The sequence below is a fragment of the Camelus bactrianus genome, chromosome 1, assembly GCF_048773025.1.
Source record: "Camelus bactrianus isolate YW-2024 breed Bactrian camel chromosome 1, ASM4877302v1, whole genome shotgun sequence".
Taxonomy (NCBI): domain Eukaryota; kingdom Metazoa; phylum Chordata; class Mammalia; order Artiodactyla; family Camelidae; genus Camelus; species Camelus bactrianus.
In genome coordinates this window covers 51,731,879-51,755,595 of record NC_133539.1, presented here as the reverse complement: position 1 = coordinate 51,755,595, position 23,717 = coordinate 51,731,879, and the positions used below count along the sequence as shown (strand labels likewise).

The window sequence follows — 23,717 nt, the reverse complement described above, 5'->3', positions numbered from 1 at the left end:
CTGCCCTCAGTGACAGTTTGTTAAGGCGAAGTCTTAACCAGACGAAAGCAAGGCTCCTGACTCCCAGCCAGATATGCCTTTGATGACTCAGGCCATCCTCAACATTCCCAAAAGATACATTCTAGATGACCGGTCTGTAAACCAGTTTCTAAGCACCCATCACCAAGAGGAATTATTGCAGAGGAACTAGGAGCGGGGAGAAGAAACCTGAATGGTCAAGCAAGTTAGCATTCTGAACCTATGAAATACTTCTAACCACTTAACAGGGTAAGGCTGCCGGGAGGGTCCAGAGAAAGAGGCTCATCCGACACAAAGCCTCGCTCACCGTGCAATCTCAGGAAGGCCCGCCCCTTCCTCGGCCCCTCCCCCGCTCTCCCACACCTCTGCCCTCCCTCCCCCATGAAAGGAAGGAAGGCAGGAGGAATCTGATGGAGAGGGGCCAGACTGCAGTCTCTGTGAGTTTAAATCATAGGAGATTAGAATAACCTTTATTTGCCTGAACCAGGTAGCTGAAGTTTACAAGTCTTCAAATTGGTGCTGACTTCCTGTCTAGCGATAGCACAACCACGGCATGGCGAAGGGTCCAAAGCATTACTCAGAGCCCGTGGCGCCTCCCAAGGGATTTCTCAATGGTTCACTAGCTCCTGACAAGACCCAAAGGAAAAAGTACTAAAGAAATTGAGTCCCTTTCAGTCACGACCACTCCCTTCCTTCTTTCCTCTGCCTCCAGGGCCCAGGGTCCTTCTGTTTCTCTGATTTTATTTTCCCCTCAACCTCCCCTATTCCAAAATTATCCCTATCCCTTCCCCCAGCTCCAATTCAAAACTACTTTACACTGAGGTAACCCTCTTGGGGTTGAAGTGATTAGAGCATCCAGGCATGAATGGCTTAACCCCCCTACGGGATGTTTGCATCTCAGAAGAAGTGTTGGAAATTGAAATGTACCTCATTAACAAGGGGGTTTATGCTTCTTGCCTACAGTAGGTGGCTGTCCCCTCTGAGTGAGACTCCTCTGCATAGAATCAGCCACGTCCTGAGACAGCTGTACCGACCCAACCCCCCATTTCTTTATCTTTGGTCACAAATGTGATGTGAACTCTAAAAAGCAAACTTTCTTCCTGGGAGAGAGGAGAAAAGAAAAAAAAAGCTGTAGGTTTACCCAGTGAATAATCAAACCCAGGATGATTGCAGAGGGTCTGTCTCACAAAAAAATATGCCACAGTATCTTTTTCAAATGTAAAAACAAGTTTCTATCTTGGGTAGCCAAGGCCCTAACAGGTATGGTTATGAAAGTAGAGTAAGTAAGTTTAAAACCCCACTGTTTTGAGAGAAGTCAAGGCTCCTATGAGCTCTGAGCAGCTTGAGAATTTGAATAATCAGTCATCTTGAGTTTCCTCTTTTGCAGAGGAGGGTATTAAGGCTCAGATGGGACATGGCTTTTTTTTCCAGGTCCCCCAGCTCACCAGGGGAGCTGAGTTTGGGGCCCTTGGCCCCTAGGGAAGTTTAGCTTTTCTGTCTGATAATTCAGGGAACTCCTAAGACCTCCTCCATCCACTGCTGCCAGCTTCCCCATCTCCTAGTCATTTCTCTTTACTAGTTGTTGCTCCTGTGATGTTTGAGAAAATGTTAGCCGGAGAATCAAAGGGAGGAGATGGAGCATTAGGGGAACATTAGCAACTATTGAAAAGACATTTTGACCTATTTCTGTAGTTATCAATTTAATAGTATTTGTTGCCAGGAAATGCACTGATGGCGGGTGGGAGGTTGGATTGCACTAGCAGCCTGCTCTCAGGGGCCCTCCAGTTACAGGAGGTGGTAATTCTAGTTAATAAAAGGGTGAACTTCAAACACATTTCAACCAAATCAAATTGTAGCGGGAAATATCATATTACTGATGTTCAAGCCGACTCACAGCTGGTAATATTAGTCAGTATATAGGCCCCAAATTCTGACTTTTCAGCATTTTCAGATAAGTTTCTGGCAGTGAGAGAGACCCCCAGGCACACTGTTATGTAGGAATAGGAGATTTTTAACTAACTAGAATCTAGCATAAATGAAAAATTCTGTATTTTTGTTAGACTTTTTATAAGATTGTCAGATATTCAAATACTATGTAACCAAGCCAAACTTCAGGTGGTTGATAGGAAATCTCCTAGAGCCAGGAGTTTCAATTTTTTTTTGTTGTTTTGGTTTTTTTCTATGACATGTTGGCAAATGATAAAAGCGATTCACTCTGCTAACCAGAGATGCTGGGCAGAGTTCCCCCAACACTCATTTCATGCCATGAAAAGCACAAGGCACAGAGAAGAGCTCAGGCTTTATGTCCTACCGCTCTGATTTGAAACCCAGCGTAGCCCCTACTAGCTGTGTGACCAGAGGATATTCACCTAACCTCTCTGAACCTTAGGCTCCTCACATAGAAAATGGGCAAAATTTCAATCTTTCATAATTAGTATGAGGATCAAATGAGATAACATATGTAGAGAAATCCACATATAAAGAAAAACTGTTGGACATGTACCTAGTGTTCAGAGGTGGTCACTGGTATCTTCTATCCCTTTTGTTTCTATCGTTTGCAAGCCTTCTTTTTTTGGTTAATTAATTTTTCCCAGTAAACTACATGGCTTTTCATGTGATACGAAAAGGCAACGCTGCTGTAAATGCCCTGCATACTGATCTGGTCAGTCCTTTTTGAGCGAATAGCTATTGGCAACTTCACCCTAGCCCCAGATAGAGTAGACTTCCCTTTGTTGGCCTCCTCTGGGTTCGTGCAGTCAGACCACAGGACACACTTTAACAAAATCAACTAGCCCCCTTGATGACACAAACTCAAGTTGAATGGGCATAGGTGAGACAGCAGATCACATGGCAGCTGGAACTTTCCATGGCCGCTTCTCCCCTGTCCTACTCCAGCTCACCTTAAATTCGGAGAGATGTCAGGCATCTTTCCGTGGGACTGCCTCCTGCCCGGATTTTTTTCTAAACTTTTTCCATGTGCCTGAGTCTCCGTTTTCACAGATTAATTCTGATTTGGTTCGCCTACATTTTGAAGCTCTAAAAGCTTTCCATTGTGGGCAGATTGTCTCAAATACTGTATTTGAGGATGGAAAAAGAAAACTCTGCCCAAATGTAAGCACCATTGAATCAAAGAAACAGTATTTTTTTCAATTGCATTCTTTGAGGATCCAGACAACCTTGAATCCTTTACAAAAGCACATCAGTAACGCCATTCTCCCTCTTAAAAAGGCACACACACACACACACACACACAAGCACACCAACTACAGAATACCACTATTCATGATGTAAAGGGCTAGAGTGTCCAAGAGGAATAAAAATTGCAAAAGAAGGTGATTCTATAGATGGAACCTAGCGCTAGAAGCCAGGACACCCAAATTCCATTTTCTACTGGATGGTAACCTGCCTTCTTACGTGGATCCCAACATGTCCACTGCACCTCAGCTCCATTGTCGTTGCTTCCAGGGAGCACAGGTTCTGACTCATCCTCCTTGGGGAGTATGGGGATTTCATTTGTTACTGTTCTGAAAGACATTGTAATTCCCGTACCAGTGGCATTTTACATGGGCTAAGTGTTTCTCTCATTTGGAAGGATGAGCCCTCAATTGTACCTCCCATCACTCTGGAGTGGATAAAAGACTAAATTTTTCATAATAGTATGGGAAGAAAATGATGTCATTTTAATGCCAACTTCCCACAGAGAATTAATAATCATCATAATACCTAGGGCTGATGCAGAACCACTGGACCTGGCCCATCATCCACATTGACTCCTCTTTCAGCCATGCATGCTTTCTTTCAGTTAGCATTAATCACAGGACACCTCAGTGTGAGAGGTGTTATGGATATAGGGCACACACCCCTCCCCTCATAGCCTAGCTAAACCACCGTGCACACTGATGGCTGGTCGCCTTAAAGCTTGGTCCAAATCCCTTCCTGTTTGCGCATTGAGCCATTTTAGCAAATCTATGAAAGGGTTGTTCCATAGCCAGGAGGTCTCGCTTCTTCTGAACTGCTAAAGCACTTATTTATATGTCTCATTTGGCACTGATTACATACTACTGTCCTATACCAGAGAATGTTTGTGTGTGTGTCATTCCTCCCACCACTGCACAGTAAGCTTCATAAATACAGTTCCTATATCCTCCAACACCTAGAATGTACCATCAGAAATAAAAGATACATAGTGAATATTGTCATTTTAATAAATGAAATTAACAATAGCATATAAGTATTTGGCAACAAACTGTCTTTTCTAAACTCCATAAATGCCTACCCAGAAGGCAGCTGGCAGAGTATATGATGCAACTATTATCTGTAAAGCTTTAGGGTTTTTCTTCCCAATTTAGTATTTATAGATCTTACTCTTCCTTACTCTTGGCTGACAATATCTTTGCACAGTAGGTTTTTAATAAATGGTTATTGATTTATCAGTTAAAATCATAGAATAAAGCAGTAATTTCCCATGTCTTTATGTTGAAATAGTCATTTTGAGCCCCATCTACACCTTTATCTTCAGACCTTGTCAAGCCCTACAACACAGATAGCTTGAGATTTCATTCCACATGCTACCTGCTTTAGGCTTAAAAGTGAGCATGAGTTTTAATTTGGCTCTTTATCAGGCCTCTTTCAGGGCAGAAGGAGAATCTTTTTTTCTGTCTCCTCCTCTTCCTCATAGGACTGTTAGACAGTTGAATGAGATCTAGACTATATAAAAGTATTTTAATTCCTGGAGCAAATGTAATATCAGATTCATAACGTCAGATTGGGGAAGCCTTGGCATCCCAGCACGCCAAATAATTGTGAACATCCTCCGTTTTGAGCTTATTCATGGGCCTGAGAGGCGAGGGGCTTATTACTCTAAGCTTTTACAGTAGGTGCGTATGATCTGTAGCAGCTGCATTAACGGTGTCCTTAGCCCAATGAAACAGCTGATTGCCTAGGCCCTCTCCAGCCACACAAAAGCTGATTCATCATCCTCTCCAACCTGATTAGATCCTAAATTTCAGCCACACAAAATGATCTGTAGCCAGGCACTTTTGTGCTAGGTCACAGAATTCCAAAATAGAGAGCATTATTCCAGTTTTGCCTCAGTTCTTTCTCAGAGAGTCTGTCTCACAGAAAGCCGGGGGAGCCAGTCCCGCCTAGCCTAGACGTTCTGTTGAGTCATGTTTACTGTCCCCCTCAGAAAGGTTCCAAAAGCAAATGCAAGAGGTTGCTGAATGCAGGGCCATGTGGCGCGCATGCTACTGAAGTGAGAGGCATAGCATACACCTGCTTTTTGGCTGTGGCAGGCCATCTTGACTGCGCCATGCCACAAGTTAGCATTTTGGATGAGCAATTGCCATTCTGTTGTTTTCTTCTCAACACATGGTGTTCAAAAACAGTTAAAAGAAAACTGTACCCATTTGCTCATCCCAGAAATCTAAAATTTCAAAGAAGCATGCCAAATTAATTTTCACATAATATTTTCCCAGCTTTTTTCTTTGCCCTGGGAAATGATGTTTTACTTTTTGAACTCTTGGTGTCCCGGCCTGAGGAGGTAAATGGGTGCAGTTTCTCTTTAAATGGTATTAAACATATCAAAGCAGGATTAGATCTGTCACCGTCTTTTTTTTTTTTTTTTTCTAATGGAATCAAAATCCTTCAGGGAGTGTCCCAAATCCACATTAATGTCTTTGAGTGCTAATGTTTCCACTGGGACTTTTACATTAGCAAAATACAAGCGTGTGGTTTCCCCCCTCTGCTGTCTGTGTAAGAAAGAGGCGACTGCACATCCGTCATTCTCCATGGCCTTCAGCTAACCCGTGTCACGGTGGCAGAGGATGACTAGAGACTTCTGGTGCTAATGCTTCCTTCTCACCCTTCCCCTCTCTCGTGCGGCTCCCCCGGAAAGCTACTGTGAATGCTGTTTCCAGCAGGGGAAAAATCTTTGGAATCCCAGCCAGGCCTTTTACTCAGAAAAGACTGACTGCAGTAGCCGTGAATACTATCTGTTGAGGGCCTATTGCAACTTAAATTTCACCTTTGGTTCTGATTATGGAAAAATTAGACAAACCTCCATGAGTTCAAGACCTCACCATCGATATTTTTGTTGTTGATTTGGGGATATCGGTCGCGTGTCCTTATTATTTTAGTACAATTCCTATCCACCTCAATCTTTCTTCTTTATTTCTTTAACAAAGCAAGTAAAGTGATGTGTTAAAAAATAAAATAAAGTGATGCTGTCAACTCTTGATTATCAAGAGGCAGTGAAAGACTGCAGTGTTGTAGATAGATAATAATTATAAATAAATAATTGTAGCATGATAATGGATAATAAATAATTCCCACATCACATTTCATCTTAGAATGCACCTTTTTCTTGCATTTGGATATATCCCAGAAAGTTACAGCATTTCAAGAGTAACTGTTTTGATATGTGAGGTAGAAAAGGCTGGAAAGCCCCATAGTGTCCTTCTCCAACCCCTGTCCAGCGTCTTCCTTCTTTCAGCGCCATCCTGGCCACAGAAAGCTTTCGTTCTGGAGCTGATGCTCTGAGAGGGCCATCCCTGGAGAGCTGGGAGCTGCGTGCTTCTAAGCTGGCTCCTTGCATACTTTCACTTTCTGGAGCACTCTGGAGAACGACACGACTTCCTTAGACACTCTTCCCATCCCTCCCTCTCTCTTCCTCTTCGACACCCTTTCCCGCTTTTCTTTTCTTCCCTTCTTTTTCTACCCCTCACGCCACGAGGTGAGGAAGCTTGAAAGGGAGTGTGTGTTTTTATGTGGATGGTGGAACGCAGGGAGGAGGGGATCTCCCGATGCCTGAGCCTTCCACTAGGAAGGAAACTCGGTGTTTTTATTTAAACAACCCTTCCCCACAGCTAAGCCTTCACATGTGGAAGAAAAACTCAAACCTTTTTCCCTTTCCACACTTCACGAAGACAAGGTAAGCAAAGGCAGTGACAATGTCAACCCTGGACCGAAAATGAAACCTTTATGCGCAAACTATGTGCTCACCTTTAAATCTGTTTGAGGAAAAATCCCTGTCCGTTGGCAATGACTGGGGAATTGACTGTGCTAGATTTTTGTGGAGACTGTGCATGTTTTTCTGGTATTGGAAGAGTTTGGGGATTTTGTTTGTTTGTTTATGTTTTTAAGCATTAGTTGCACAAAAGCTTTGCAATGTCGGGTAGACTGTCTTCTATAACTAAAAAAAAAAAATACCTTTTTGTAAAAGGGTCATTTGAATTTCCTACATTTAATATTCTTTTGGTGGGTCCAATGTCAGTTTGTTCGTGTTAGCATATTTAAATGTCAAGGTGGCAGAAAGTGTGTGTTTGTATTTGTGTAAACTTCTGCACACAATTTAGCACCATGTAGCAGACACTCACTAAAAATATTGCCGACGGCATTTAGAGTGGTTTCACCTCTTAGTTTCCCTCTTAGCAAACTTTGGCAAAGAACACAGGCTTTGTAACTGGACAAACTTAGATCCGTATGTGAGTGTCACAAATTACTTTCCTCTTTGTGAGTATGCTGAAACCACAATCTTGCTGTGCCTCTGTTCCTTTACCTGAAGAAAAGGAGATGATAATCTCTCCTCTGGAAGGTTTTTATTAGAATTAAATAAGATGATATATGTAAATCCTCTCTCATAGTGTCTGAAACATGGTAGGCACTTAAATGTTCTTTCTTGCCTCCCTTCTTTTTGAGAGAAATGTCTGGATGATATGATCACTTCTTTGGTCTCAAGCTTACCATTAGTGATTTTTCTCCATCTCCGGATGACTTGAACCAATCATATTCATTAGTTTTAGCCACTGAATTTTTGTTCATCTCAAAGGAAATCATTCTGCAGTGCTATATACTAAAACATAACTGTGAGCGAAATGACTGGGAGATTAGGTAGTGTGTTGGAGCTAATAGACCCACGACTCAGCCAGGTTCTTTGCTTTCTCCCCTGCTCCACCCTCATCCTTGACCTAAATACCCTCTCAGAGACTGGGCAGGAGCCGAGCAGCAAGGCCTGGACAGCCCTGTTTCTGAGCTACGTAGGGCAGTCAATTCAGGGTGGATCCTGAGGGGAAAAGCCTGTCCAGATGCCTAGAACAGCTGAAATCAATGGCTCAAGCTTTAGATTTGGGGTACTAGAACATTCCAGATTATTGCCAGTCTCTGACAAGTATATAGGGCCTTCTCTCCTGATTCAAAATTCATGATTATGTTTTATATTCATCCAATGGGAATGAGTTTGACTACTCAATTATTTTGCACCATTATGTTACCAATGTAAAACTTTTTGAAACAGCACAAACTGTGTCTAATCATACATTTTTTTTTACTTTCATAATACTTGCACACAGTTGGAGCTCAATAAATATTTGTCAAGTAAACAAATTTAGCCAGTGGCTTCCTGACCATGATAGCAACAAAGCTACAACACAGGATCCTATTTTTACCACCCAGAAATATATTTTATATACTTATCTGTATCTATAGGTCTCTCCTCTCTGTACGTGTGTGTACTTATATAATCGTTTAAATAAAAGGTCTTAAGGGACCCAGTTCCATTGGATCACTGATCACCCTGAATATGTCTGTGGATTCATTACTGATAAAATTGCCAGCTGCATAATTAACTCTGTGACCATTGGCAAGTCCTCAGTTTCCTCATTTACAAAATGCCTGGATTAAATAATCACTAAGGTAGGAAACCCTTCCAACTCTAATTCTATTCTTTCTCTCCAGTGAGAAATGACATGTGTTTTTGAGAGCCGTGCTATTGTTTGAACTTCATGCAAGTTTTTCCCCTAATGCAAGAATCACAGATGAAATCTACTGAGGGGCTGGGAATTTGTACTTGCTTTTAAAACTCAGAGCAGCCATTGAACTCCGTGTCTTTTTATTTCAATTACTTATCAGTTAGACACTGGGATTCAACGTGGTAGGGCCAAGCTGACCCTGAGAGGAGCCTGCCTTGCTTCTGTCATTTCAAAAAAGAAACTGAAAGCTGCCCAGATGCCCCCTTCCGGCATCCTTCAGGACACTTCCTCTTCGGTGGGAATAAGGCTGCTAGCTCCAGTCTGGCTTCGGGGATGCTTTTCTAAACTGACAGGATACGCTTGATATTAATGACAGTCTGCCCTAGTCAGTCTCACCATTTCCAGAATGAGGTGTTTCTGGGTGTTTTTTTTATTTTCTTTTAATACCTGTGTGTTTAACGTTGTGTGTGATAAAGCCTGATTGTCCCTATTGGGAAAGTAGATGTTGCAGTCATTATATGCTGATTTGGTGAGAGAGAGAGAGAGAGAGAGAGAGAGAGAGAGAGAGAGAGTAAACTGCCAATATGGTACAGTGCCTCTGGGTCCTTTCGGGTTGTTGTTTTTTTTGTTTTGTTTTGTTTTTTTCTCTCCTTCTTCCTCTTCCTTTTACAAGAAGAAAAAGACCCTAAATTGTGCCTTTTGGATTAACATCTTCTCCTTTTACATTTGAATTTCAAAATCCTCTTTAAATGGGCAGCTCTCAAGGTTTCCATTACTGACAGCTGCTTGGGGCGTCCCAGTGACTTTACGTGGGCATTTCTCCCTTTCAGCCCTTCGTGAATATCCTGTGCCCTGGGCCCTCTCTCAGTCTTACTAGCACTCAGACAATAACCTCTCCCCTAGGTGGTGCTTCGTGATGACCAGAATGACCACGCTGCCTCTATTACTTTACCTCTCTTCCAGATGCTCCCACGTTCCTGAAGCAAAAGAAAAGTCCTAACATTTATTACATGATAAATTTTGATAAGCACCCAAGTATTAGATTTTTATGAGTGCAAAGGGGAAGACCCAGACAACAGACATCAAATCTTATTTTTGGACGACTGCTTTACAGTATAAATGTACAGCACTTGAGGGTAGCCAAGCCTTATACATTTGAACGAAAGAACGGGGTTGTTGCTTCGTCTGTGTTAGGATCTACTCCTCTTTGGTCTGCAATGCAGTCCTGCTTTGGTTTAATTAATCCATTAAGGTCTATCTTAACCCTAGTCAGTAATGATGGAGGGGCTCACCGGAGCCATCTAGAATGGGAGAAATTAGATGGATAATGATTTTTGTGCTGATGATGTGTTCTGTCTTTTTATATAGTTGGTCCCGTGAGGGGCATATTTCTTTGGTGTATTCCTGCTGATGTTCTCAAGACAGATATATTAAAGAGAAATAAATTATCAGACTATGAGATTTTGCTAGTGTCTAATTCTTGGTGTGTAAATTTAGTGTTTTAAAATCAAAGCTATCTTTAAAAGTATATTCTTATCAATGTAACATTAAATAATCAAGAGGATGAGAGAAATTTGAGAAACTCTCATTTGAGTATTATTTTTTATTACACTTAGATGCTGTTATAGAATATTAATGTTTACAGTCTTCTTCTGATTACTCTCTCCTCCAAGAGTAAACTGTTTAAGATGATTCTTCTTCAATCCAATTCAACAGGTGTTTGCTGATACCTACCACATGCATAGTGGTTGACAGTTCTCAAAAATCGGGTGACTTAAGTAGTTTTATATGTCTTAAAGTAACAAAACAGGACAGTGGGGGCTTTTTGTACATATAACTATTTGAAATCAAGACCTAAAGTTGCAAGGCAATAAATTCATCAAGCTGTATTGGTTGAATACCCACTATGTTTTTCCTGCTATCAATGGAATTTATAAGCAACTACAATATACATTTAAAATGCAATCGATTTTTTTAAATGTGGTAAAGCAGATGGAGTGGTTTTTACCTTGTTTTAGAGGGATGGCGATCGGCTGACAGTAATCTTGGAAATCTCTCTAGAGGAAGCAGTGTTTAAGTCATAGTTCAAAGGAAGGAAAGATGCTCTTCAGTGCTGAGGAATTATTCCCCAGATTCAGGCTTATGTGAGACAGGTTCAGAGATGGGCTTTTCCACATAAAGAGAAGATCTTCAATGGCAAGAAGCAAGAAGGCAGAGATCTCCTTAGTGGATGGATATGGGGGGCCTGGATGGCACCATTTTCTGACAGATTAGATGAGTGTACCTACAAAGGGCTTTCAGTGCTGGGAGTTTGCAATTCCTAATTGATCTGAAGTAGCATAGAAATCCATTGGAGTACTGAAGAGGTAACTATGACAATCAAACCATTGAGAAGATGTTTTAGAGGGAGGGGGCAATGTTTATCTCCTAGGTATGCTGTGATCAAGAGCTAGACAAGAAAAATAGTAAAAAAAAAAAAAAAAAAAAAAAAAAAAAAAAAAATTTAGTTCATTTTAAGAAATGTTCCATATTTTAAAATGTGAAAGTGTAGCAGAAGTTTGGGGCATAGAATGGTGTCATGGAATGTGGTTGTATAGAATTTGGATAGCAGGGATGATTTAAAAAGAAAGAATGCTCTATAGGGAATTTGAGGCGCAGGTAGAACGTCTAATCAGAGGTATTCTGAAGAGGAAGTGTTAACTGAATTAACTTAATTAACCATAACTAAGAGAGGCGGATTTTAGGAAAAGATGGATGAGTGCATCAACCCTTCAAATGTGTGATTATAAGAAGAAAAAACTGAGCCTAAAGATGATGCCTTTTGAGAGACAGCAAGGTTAGGAGATAGTAGAGGAATACTGAGAGAATAATGGAAGGGATAGCTTGAGCCAAGATCTTAAACTACAGAAAGCAAAGGCAAAGGAAGAAGCCGTTTCCAGAAGCTTTTTAGGGAAACAACAAGAAACTTGAAGGAAATTTGCAGGATCATCTCAGCCAATGCCAGGTTCTGTGTGTGGGGAAAAGGAAGCCCAGAAGAGAGGCATGGTCGTGTACACACAGCTAACTTGTAGAAGAGCCAGAACTGGGGCACACAGGTCCTTGATCACGGTCATGTGCTCCTTCCACTGTGCTGTACCACCTCCACGAAGGACCTGTCCAATCCCCTCTTGCAAATGTCAGGAGTTAAACAAGGAAAGGCTGAGTATGTAGGGCCAGACTGACATAAACTGACTTGTGTAAATCTGTTGATAAGAGAAAGGAGAGGGTGATGTTGAAACCTCCATCCCTGTTTTCACTCGGGCCAGGATGGACAACAGAGAAGGAGAATGAATAGTTTTGAGTATTTCAGAGCAACTTCTTATTACCTGCTAAGTATCAGAATCACATGGATAAGTGGGCTACACCATTTTGCAAGTGTAGAAGCATATTTAGATTTTATTTAAATATCAGCTCTTTTCAACTTGATCTTTAATAATGAGAGAAAATTCTAGGGGTTGCATGTTGAATTAAAATAATTAAAATTGAACCAAGACTTGGTTTGGAAAATTAAAAAAAAAGACTGAAACTGAAGAATCCTTCACTCTAACCTAAACTGAGAGATTGGTTTGCTTTGGACTTTGACTGGCTTTCTTCAGTACAGCCATGCAAAGATTTGGCCAGTGCTATAGTCCAGAAAACAGGTCGTGCTTTGCTTGCTAAATATTTTTAAATTGGCCCTTTTTCTTCAGGAGGACCTCCTGGGTTTTGCCTGAGTGAGGACCATAAACTTGAGTCCATGTTAACTACAACTGTTAAGGTCTTGTGAGATGGAGGAGATTCTATGCAGTTGTGACATGGTGAAGGGGGCTCCCCTGCATAATGTGATCCATGTCTTTAGGAATAGTGCTTTGCTCCCATGTTAATACATTCTGGAAATTGCTCAAGAGGCAGCTTTGGCATTAGAATAGCAACTTTCAAAGCAGTGAACGTCAGCACTTCTATTTCTCCTTCTTCTTGGCGTGCATTACATGAAGCTGGAAAGACTAATTGGCTAAATGAAGGGACTCAGTGTCACAGAGTTGAAATCCTGGCATGTAAATGGAGAGGTGGAGAGAGACTTTGCATGCATATCTATATGGCCTCCCTTTGTGAATTATCATAATAGAAATGGTTCTGCCCCTTCTCTAGTTTCCCTGCGAGATGAGTTGGGGTGTGAAGTGCATGGCACAGAAATTCACCGAGCTTTGTATCTATGATTACTTGTCTCTGTGCGCATCTTTCCTGCTCCTAAATTGCATGTTTACCTAAGGTCGCTGCATAATACATTGTTTTAAAAGATGTGTCCCTGAATTCAGGTTATTATATGACAATTATAATATGCTGTATATAGCTGAATGCTAGAAAGAAAAAATCCGTAAATGTCATTTTTAAAAGCAAACAAAGAAATAAGTATCTTATTTGTTTTATAAAGCATTAGTGCTGCTTCCTTGACCTCTGCCAAGCATTTATAAAGACTGATCAATAATGGGACCAAACATTTCACATGAGATTGGCTCCCTATGACAGCCGCCAGCTTAGCATGTGAGGTGTTTCAGTCCTTGGATCACACTGTTTCACTTTTTGTGAAAGAGTATTTCCAGATAAGCTCTACAACTCATTTTTAACTTTTATAAAAAGCCAAAGTCTAGGGCTCATTTGGTTTACCTGTCCTGCCTTCTAGCAACACTTTACCTAAATCGTCATAGAAAAAAGGAGCCCGAATGTGTTTCATAAACTTATAGGACATCTCAGTATTTCATTTGAGGATTTAATATCTCCTGAAATATGACAGAACTTTATAGCTAAACTAAATCCTTGATGTTTCTTAAGGCCCCGTTTTAAATGTTTAATCTGAATTATAGACGAAGAACATCTATTAACACATCATCTCACTGATAACCATTATCAAACCTCTTAAAATATTTTGGGCAGGCAAGGAGGAAGAGTTCTTTGACCTTTGCCCTGAACCCTCTCTAAGCTTTTCCCATCTCCATTAACTATGGAACTTTAAATCCCAAAGTTGATGTAAAAGATGGAGTGAATTTAAGCTATCCAGTTCTTTGTTAGCATCTATCACCATTTTATTTTTAAAGCACATTTTATGCTTAGCAAAATTTATGAGAGAAGAACCTGATGCAGTGATGGTCTATAATATAAGTACCCACAGACTAATTATTGTTAAATTATTGATCATCGAGAAAATAATTTGAAATCATCAGGTACCACTGTATGGAATTCTATGGTTAAAGAGCATTCCATGGAACTTTAATGCCAAAATAGGGTCTTGGTGATTCAGCTGAAAGCTGGGCGAATTTTAGACATTGGTAAAAACCAAATTTGAGGATGTCAAATTCGATTCAAAGGCCGAATATTAAAATGTTGCCCTTTGATGATAGACAAGAAAGGGGCTTGCCTGGAGAAGAACTTGGGTAGATACGCGAGGCTCTTGCGGCCAAGGAGTAGGAAATGCCACTTCATGCTGCATTCTACCCAAGAAGAGGATAAAATACCGTAAACTTCGACTACTGCCAGTCACTGTCATGCCACTCTAAACGTGACTGACCTTAAATGTATATAACATCTTTTTGTCCCATAGCTTATCATATAATTTCATTCATCTCATCAGTGAATGAATGTACATGAACACAAATGAATATGAATATGAGTGACTATAATTGTACAGGTATCATTTTCTCCAAACGGGAAACAGGAGAGCCGAGGCCTAGTGTTACCTATACAATCAGTGTAGAATCAAAACCAGAACTAGGCTTGATGTCTGGAATCCACACACTGTTGTTTTCAGGGCCAAGTGGAGCAAGTTATGTTTAGTTTGATTTTAATCCATTTCAGAATCTGGACCTCTTACAAAATGTCTGATTGTATCCTGTTTTTCTTGTAGATTTCTAGAAAGGGAGCTACAATGGGGGGGGGGGTGGAGGGTAAATCTATTTTCTGACAATGAAATGTTTTTGCTCTTATAATCTTATCAGCTGAATTACCAGAAAATTCATCTTCTGTGTCAAACTCACATAAGGTGAGTAATGACAAGGCAGCATTAGATTCACAAAATGTACTTTCTTGCTGTGTATTCCTCACACATCAGACAAAAGTCGCTTTTACAAAGCTGTAACTGGTGATTATATAAGGTCCTGCCAGGAGGTTTGTAAATCCCTGACACCAGGGAAGCGGCAGCAACAACCCAGAGGGGTCTCTGCCCTCTGTGGTCTTAGAGAGGCTGCCACATGCGCTTTGAGTCCCATTTTGAAAAATCCCAAGGTAGGAAAGCCACAGTTGAAGCAGCAGATGCAGTGGTCTAAGCAAAATGTAGTTCGTCTTTCGTTTCTCTTCATTATTTATCCTGTTGTCATGCCTGCGGGAGAGAAAAAAAAGGAATTAAACAGAATAAGAATTCCTTAAACTTTGTTTCCTTCTGTGTTCATCAAGGCTGGAAGGGGGCTGCAGAAGCGCCCCTGCACAGAGGTGCGCCCCTGCCCTGCCCACCCCTTGCCGCAGAGGAGGCTTCCGCCTCCTCCTGGGAGAGACCTTGCTAGGATGTGGCCAGAAGCAAAGTGAGGTGTCTAGGGAGAGAGGGGAGGAGACAGAGCGACCTCAGCTAGGTGAGGGGCATGTAGAGAAAGGGAGTACTTTCCCTGAGAGGCTCACCGACCACTGAGAGTTTAAAAAAAAACAACAACAACAGTAGTCTTAAAATGATCTTAATGTCTTATTTTTCCCTTCATCAGGAAATTAGCACTCTGCAAATTATGTTTTTGAGTGTGTCCTGATGTATGTCTAAATCAGGAATGCATTTTTATGGCTGGATTATAAACCCGTCATAATAGCGAGGGGTTAAAATGGAATGCCTTCAAAAGATAACCTATACCTAGCGCAGGCTTGAGACTCGATTAGCCCAGCTATTAAAACCAGGAGGACAAACTGTTTCTTCCCTGGAAACAAAAGCTGTTAGGCTACGGCCTGACCCAGTACAAAAGTTTTCTGAATCTCTCTCCACTTTACAAAACGTCGGTGCATTGCTGCTGTCTGCAGTGAAGCTGTTTACAGCTCTGTGCTAAGTGGAAAGTTCAAATCAATTATTGTCCATTAGAGTTTAGGTATAACTGATGAAATATCCCCAGAGGAGGATTGTAAATGTATCAAGACGTCCTTCCCCATTATAGAAATGGGGACGCATCGTGAATTACTTACCTTCTCTCTTACCCTTAATGCCTCTGAAAGGCTGCTGGGCAGACAGAGCTTATCTTGTCTTGCTGGGATTTTAAGTGAGGACTTTCCCATTTGGTGAACACATGTAGTGAGCCGACAGAAATTCCAGGTTCCAATTCCCTGTATAGCCTCCCTACACTCCCTTGTGGACATAAAGGCCTAAGAAACAAAAGATATAAAAGAAAACCCTAAAAAAAAAAAAAAAAAAAAAAAAAAAAAGATTGAAAGTGCAACCCAGAAGTTCCCTGCAATCAGGTTCTTTTAGAAATGCTAAGTTTCCTGTTAATCAAATCGGAAACGCTTGAAGTCCAGATTTTCAGCTAATGACAGTAAGATGTAATGTCAGATAACTTGGGTCAGGATGCTTTCTTTCATTAAACTAGGTCTCTCCATCAAGTTTCAGCAGGGCAGAAAAGGCGACCCATTCACTGCTCAAGCCTGAGAGGGACAATATTCATTTCGCAGATTCTGTTACTCAATTATGGAACCCAGCAGTGCCTTTCACCCTGTAAAGACCAGCACTAAGAAAAAAAGAGGGGTCTGGTTTGCAATCTGCTCTGATAGGAGATGGAATAGAGACGCTTGACTTTCTTTTAAGGTTGTTTTTACTTGGTCTCTTCTCTTAGTTCTGCCCCACAGCAATTTCTGTTTCCTAGAGGTCCTAAGGCTGAAATACATGTGGGCTCCTCTTGTCACAGGAAAGCCTGGTATCATTCCTCAGGGTGCTATAGTTTCTCAAAAACCAGAAGTGACAGAAAGGTCAAGGAGACATCATTCTCCCTTATCAACCTTTCCTTCCTCCGTGTGCACAGGTGGACCAGACACCTTTTTATTCAGAGTTAGTCCTTTTCAGCTCCAATGGCTGCCCAGTGGGGAAACAGTGGAACCCAATTCCAACACAATCCCACAGGCCAGTCATACTAGGGATAAGTAAGAAGCATCTTTAAAATGCAGCACTGATTTCTTTGTGTTTCTTTAACTCCAATATAACTCCAAGGATGTTCCTTTCTGCTGACAGCTCTGTCCGTGGTGCTAAGTAGGAAACTGTATGTCTTCCCTGTGGTCCATACTGCGTACCCCCAACTCTCCTGGGGGCTTCCAGTTATCTGTCTATAGAGACGCTAGTTGCTATACCATAAATCTGGTTGAGAGGAAGACCCAAGTTTCCAGGATATTTATTGGATCAGATTTTCTTCTAGGTCACTCAGGTAATGAGAGATTTCATGTTGTTTCTCACCTTGATCTAGGTAGGTCTGTTGCGTTTTTTTAAGTTGATGAGAAGTCCTCTGGAATCTACCTTTGATTGCTAAACCATCACTCCTTTACCAAATCAGGTGCTGTGAAAACTGTCACTCATTCAAAGGGTAGAATCTGGCTTCATGCCCATCCACATTCCCCTCCCTTCAAATGTACACACAGCCTCACATCACTAGCCTCTAATAACTATTGATATTTAAAGCATTAGTCCATTTCCTTCCCCCCATTCGTAGTAATGACCACTGGCCTGCTACTCTCCACATGCATGGGGTATCTTTTTCTTCACTCAAATTTCATTTACTCTATTTGGTATAACAGTTGTTTAGGCAACTCAGATTTTACAGTTGTTCCCTCTCAGTATTTTAGGAGAATTATTTTACATACTATGTTTGAAACTAAAATTTAGTGATTAAAGTCTAAATTCTTCAAAACAATATTTTACAAAGAGAACTGCCTTTAGACGTATCCCTTGTCTTAATGACAAAATGCTAGAGGACTACCCAGATCCACCTCATTTTTTTAATGAAAGAGATCATCTAGATTCTACACCTGAAAAGCAGCTGAAATCTGATCACATTAAATATATACCCACAGTACCAAGTGTGTGTTCTGACTTATTTTCCTGCCCCATAACTCTGGGTAAGAGTGTGTTACATCAGTCCTTTTTAAATCAGCTTCCCTGTTCTGCAGCCGTTTTGCCTGCCCTCTTCTGAGAATCAGCCAGCACACCCAGAGACTGCTAACATGCTTGCTCGGATTTAAGGAGAAGTCCTGATTTTCCAGTTTGTTCTAGCCGTTACTTGTGTTCCAAATTATCTTACTGGGTCTGTATTAATTTTCTGTTTCCAAAAGTAAACTCCGTGTATTTCAAGGCAGCATGATTTCTTTTTTACATTTTCCAGGGAACTGGTGTTTTTAATGTCATGTGAGGACAACATTACACAATGGATCTTTGGCAGGGATACACAGAAATGAATACCGTGTGCGAACAAACATTAAATGGCAGTCTTAATTACAGAGTTTGACTCTGTTGTTTTTAATGCCCTTCAATTTTATAATTTGATGGAAAATGCATCAACACAGCTATTTTCTTTCTACCCTAAATGATTAAGGATTGATATATCCCCCCAAGCCATGGTAGCTTGTTAGATTGGTCTGATCAGGTAGGTCTTACATTTTATCCACTAGAGGGCAGTAGGGATACACATATGTGCAACATATGGTCAATGTGGAAACATAGTAGCCATAGCTTTCCTGTGTATGAAAAATTCCCATTACAGTGTTGCTTCACTTATAATTATATTGAAAGTAAACACTAATTCACAGACGGACTACGCATATTTTATTTCAACATACCCCACTAGTGTTTTGTCTACTCTAGTTTAAAATGCCCTGAGTAATAAAACTTCCACTACTTCCCTTGGGAAGCTGTATCAAACCCCAACTGTTTTCACTGCTTGAATTTTTTTCAGTGTGCTCAGGATCTATCAGTCCTCCCTCAAGTTCATTGAGAACTCTATCATGTACTCCCTTTTGCCTTACAGTACAGCTAGTTCAACTCTGGAAAGCAAATGTTTACGGAGCTCCTACTACGTGTCAGGCATCACTAAGTGAACACATGGCCCCAGCTCACAAGGGTTGCATTAGATGGATTTGTGTGAGTCAGGAAGCTAAAGGAGAAGCTCTCCCAGGTTAAACATCCAAAGAAAAGTGGGTCTAAGTCCTAAAGTGAGTGGAATACATAAAGCTGTCACAGCTTGGGGAAATTTTTATTTGTGCTTAGGTTTCTGTATCAGAACTCAAAAGGGATTACAAATGCATGGTAGGTGTGCAGTGAGGTGTGCAGCTGACATGGCAGTGGGTTCGAGCAAGGAAGTGACCTGGACATTTACTAGTGAAGGTTTGCTCCTTCTTCCTTTTTGCTGCTGGTTGTTAGATTAGCCTAGAAGCTTCAGAACCTGTACAGGGGCTCTTTATAGGAGGCTAGGAAATGTGTCTGTGAGTCCCCCCAAGGTAGCAGCACCTTCCTATAGATCATGTTGGATTGTCTGTTTTCTATCATTGGCTTTCTGGGTCCAATCTTGGTCTCGTTACACAATGGGAAAGAGGTCCAGGTTCATGTGCAATACTCTGGTTTGCATCATTAGTTTCTTGGCATATACTTTGATTATTAAGTATCTGAGGGGGAGGGTGGAAGAAACCCAAGCCAAGAAAGTTCCTTTAAGGCTAAAACTCACAATTACACAGTTGTTAAAAAGTCCTTTTTTCCTTTACATTAGAGACGTAGCAAGATTTCTTGCTCTATTGGGTATATTCATCTGGAAGGATTCCCATAAGGCTGTCCTGATCACCAAGAGCAATCCCCAAATAGACATGTATGCAAACAAGAACTGCTCAGACTCCAGGAGCAAAAACTGAATGTTGTATAAATTCTAGAAATGATACTGACTGGTTTTTTTATTAACATCCTTTGCGCCTCTGTAGAAAGTAACCTATTCTCCAGAGTTTTTGAAATAAAGTGCTTCCCTTTGCCAATTAAGAGAGGGAGAATGTGGGTTCATAGACTGTCTTTCTTTAGGAAAATAGTAGGAAAGGGTACAGAATCTAAACAATACCTTAGCCCAGGTTTTCTGTAGCAGACAAAGCTTAGATTTGAAACTTATGGCACCTATAATAAAATCTACATGGTATTTTATATAGAAGTAATTAAGTGCAAATGTTCAACAGCCATTTTTGTGTTTTTGTTTGTTTCAAAATACCAGAGGTGATTAGGCCATATTATGAACTAATTACTTACTTAATTTATTTAAGTTGAAACGAGTTTTTGAGTTATACAAGGGCCAAAGCAAGAACTCATTAATCCTTTCTGCACATCACTGAAAGGAAGGAAACAAAGAAGTTAACGCCTTTATTTTATTGTGTTACAACACACCAATATTTTGAGCACTGATGAGGATTCAAGTGGTCAAAACATCTGTATTTGGTAAGAAAATAAAACAAACTCTTTTTCCCCCACCATTTGGTCCTTTCAGTGGCGTGCTGAAATTCAGAATGAATTACCAATGGTACTAAAATGGCATGTCTTTCTTTGTACATTTTCCTATGGAAAGTTTAAAGGACACTTCACACATATTTGAAAACAGAAAACAAATAACCTACTAAACTCAATCTGTTCTTAAATTTGGAAGTTAACCACAGTCATTCTGGAGCTTGGGACTCTGGGCACTGAGTTTCAAACCAGAGCCTATTTTGGTGTTTTGGTGGTTGAGTTATAACCTGCTGAGAAGAGGGACCGCCGGTGTGCAGTGACGGTAGCTGCCTGTGGGACGGCAACACAGCTACTGAAGTCAAACCAGTATGTCCTGCTCACTGCCAGCCAGCCCAGGAGGCCGGAGGCTCCGGAGACTGGCTCCATACTGTAGGGCAGAGGAGGAGCTGTCAGCCCTCTGCGACTGGGTGGCACCCTCCGCCTCTCTACGCGGCCAGGTTCTAGAAGGAGAGAAGGGGAACCCGGTACACCCATGGAACCAAAAATAAAAGAAAACCAAACCAAACCCAAGATGTTGGGAGCGAATTAAAAATGTCAGAGAATATTTACGATGAGATTACCTGCTCTACTGTTTCATCCTTCATCTTCCAGGTTCTAGTCCCTCTTTGCAGTTAGTTTGTAAAGTATTGCCAAAGAATTCAAATTATGGTGTTGCTGATCACCCTGATCAGGTGCTTGATATTATTGTCTCACTGAATTGGTATTTTTATATATTCTTTTATGACATGATTCTCACTCACTACCTGAGGCAAAATTTAGGCATGTGATCACCTCCTAAATCACTGGCTATCCTACATATGGGCAAAGTCTAGACTCAAGTGTTTTACAAAGGGGTGGTGGCTCAAGCTTTAAAGAGTTACAGGTTAACTTGTTTCCCATCCCCATGGCAACTGGGGTGACCCGCAGTGGAAGCAGGCTTCTCTTCTCCCACATGAAACATGAAGAGAACATAATCTGTGATTTTCATACCTCAAATGAGTGTCACAAGGAGTTGGTGAGCTATTCTGCAGTCTTACATTCAGAGAATGCTTTTAGAATTAGCATCTGTTTGGAAGACAGTACTGGGAAGAGCACTCGTGGCTGATCTGAGGAGTAGCGAACACTGCCCTTGTCCCTGCACCACAGTGGCTGTGGCAACACGCCTGACATGACATTAGTGAGGCCTGTGCTCTAATTATTTTGCCCAGGGGCTCAGATGCATTGGTCCTAACCCCTATGATCTCTCTTGACAGCTCTCCATTTTAACCTAAATTAGAATCTTTGACTCAGAAGTAGAGTTTTTCTCTATACCAAGAAATTCAGTCATTGAACACATGTTTATTGAGCAAGTGCTAGGTGTGACTCACTATGCTGAGCCACCTTACTTGTATGAGAACTGAATTTGTGCCATTAACCTCTTTGAACCCCTGTTATAACCAAGAAGACCAACCAGACAAAATCGGAGCTTTCAATTTGAAAAGAGTCCTTCACTGTATAGATTAAGGCATTCAGGCCTAGACGGTTCAGTCATTTTGCTCAACTCAACACATCAAATTAGTATTGAGAGCCAGAACCAGAGCTCCAAGGTGCTGCTCATCATCACTCTGATGTTCTGTCCCCGTGTGTCCCTCCTCTCCTGGGTCAAAGGGCATGAGCCAAGCAGATGTCAGCCTCACATCTCAGCATTGTCAGGATTAAATTCAAGGGGCTGAGCTACCCAGGCTTTAGTGTGTTTGATCAGTAGGAAGATGCTATGAAAATTAAGTATCGTAGTCAATATTGCTGCATGGAAGGTAGAGTCCGGTCAGTACGTGACGTTGTGAGTCTTTTAACACAATGAGAAGTTTTTCTCTGAGTCTAGACAATAACCCCTGGCATTTTTCTCATATCCTCTTTCTTCTTGGGCACCTACCAGTTTCTTTAGTTCAGTTAAACAGTGACATCATGACATAAAGCTTTGCCAGGTTCAGTAATGTCACATCCCAAGGCCTTCTTTAGGGTGAGATTGTCAAATTGGGGTTGAGGGAAAGTAAGTCTTTAGGTAGGAAGTATTCTTAAATAATTAAAGAATTTCTGCTCAGAGAATGATTTCAGCTCTTCTAAATAACATCAAGCCACACTGATTTTTCCTTGGCAAGTGATAGTCACTATCTGAGTAGTCCGTCTCTAAGGGAACATTTGTGAAAGCGATGGGTTCCCAGTTGGTGTTATAGAAACCTATTACATCTATGGCTAAAATCCTGGAGAAAGAGAAAAAGAAAAAAGAAAGGGAACAGAAATGTAAAAAAGAAAATAGAAGAGAACCCTGGAAAAGGAATTATAGATGACTTTAGTTTTAACTGAATTTTTAATAATACACATAAATTGCTCCTATTCACTTATATATAATAATCCTGAATATATATTTTTTAAAAAATGGCCCCACTTTACAGAAATTAAGATACAGGTATTTACCAACATATTCAAAGGCATAAATCATTTTAAAAGCTTCTTATTTTTGTTATGAGGGACAGTAAGCTAAAATACGTTGTCAGAGCCTTTAGCCCTGCAAGCAACACTCTTGCATCACAAAATCTCCTGCAACTGAATTGAAACTCTTCAAAATATGGAGGAAACCAAGCTCATAAGGACTAAATCACCCAGACTCTGGGAAAGTGAACCCTGGATTTTCCTCTAATTCCTCTTCTCCTCTTCACCGTGCTTCTCCCCACCATCCAGATCTTTCTTGCGTTTCCAGCTTCCGTTTTGGTAACCCATTTTGATTACCCATTCATTGTTAGATTTCATAAAGCGAGACAGTTGTTGGCATCCATGATACCCCTTCACTTCTTAGATGTTATTTTTATTGAAATATTTGAGTTTAGATCAGGAAAGCTGAGAGTATATCCTTAGATGGACTGATAGAGAAGAGACCTGTTAATACACGTTGTCGTCAGTGGCACTCAGTAGGAATTCACAGCTGTGGGTGTTGCAAGCCATATGCCTTTACCTGCTCATAATCTGCTCGCTTCTTTTGTTCTCTCTTAATGAGATGGGGAGTCATTTTCATGTAAAGCTGTGGATGGTCACATGGTTTCTCAGCAAAGAAGCTACTACACACACAATTTAGATACAGAGGGAAATGAAGAAATATATCAGGCTACTGGGAAGAAAACAGCAACCGTGTGGTAGCGTAGCTTTGGAAGCAGATAATCCTGAGTTCAAATCCCAGGTCTTCCAATTCCCCTCTGTGTGACCTTTGTTAAATTAATTTTCCTCTCTGAACTTCTCTGATCCTTAGTTCTTGCCTCTGTAACATGGAGATGATAACAATTGCTGCAGAGAGAGACATGACATAGGCAGTCCACACATGTAACGGTGGGAGAATTTCTGGTGCCTCTGGCCCCAGCGTGCCTACTCTCAGCACTCCAGCTTGGCCAGTAGTT

The 23,717-nt window shown here is 41.0% G+C and overlaps 1 protein-coding gene across 31 annotated transcripts in view; it reads left to right on the top strand.

Moving 5' to 3' along the window:
- The window catches only part of ZBTB20 (zinc finger and BTB domain containing 20), a 758,521-nt gene that overhangs the window by 640,969 nt on the left and 93,835 nt on the right, over positions 1-23,717 (top strand). For 2 of the 31 annotated variants that reach the window (XM_074363978.1, XM_074363939.1), the window contains exon 1: positions 6,335-6,949. The exons of the other annotated variants lie outside the window; for them this stretch is intronic. The gene's annotated coding sequence lies outside the window, so the exon portion shown is untranslated. Of the gene's footprint in view, positions 1-6,334; positions 6,950-23,717 lie in introns of those variants that run through there. 31 annotated transcript variants of the gene reach the window in all.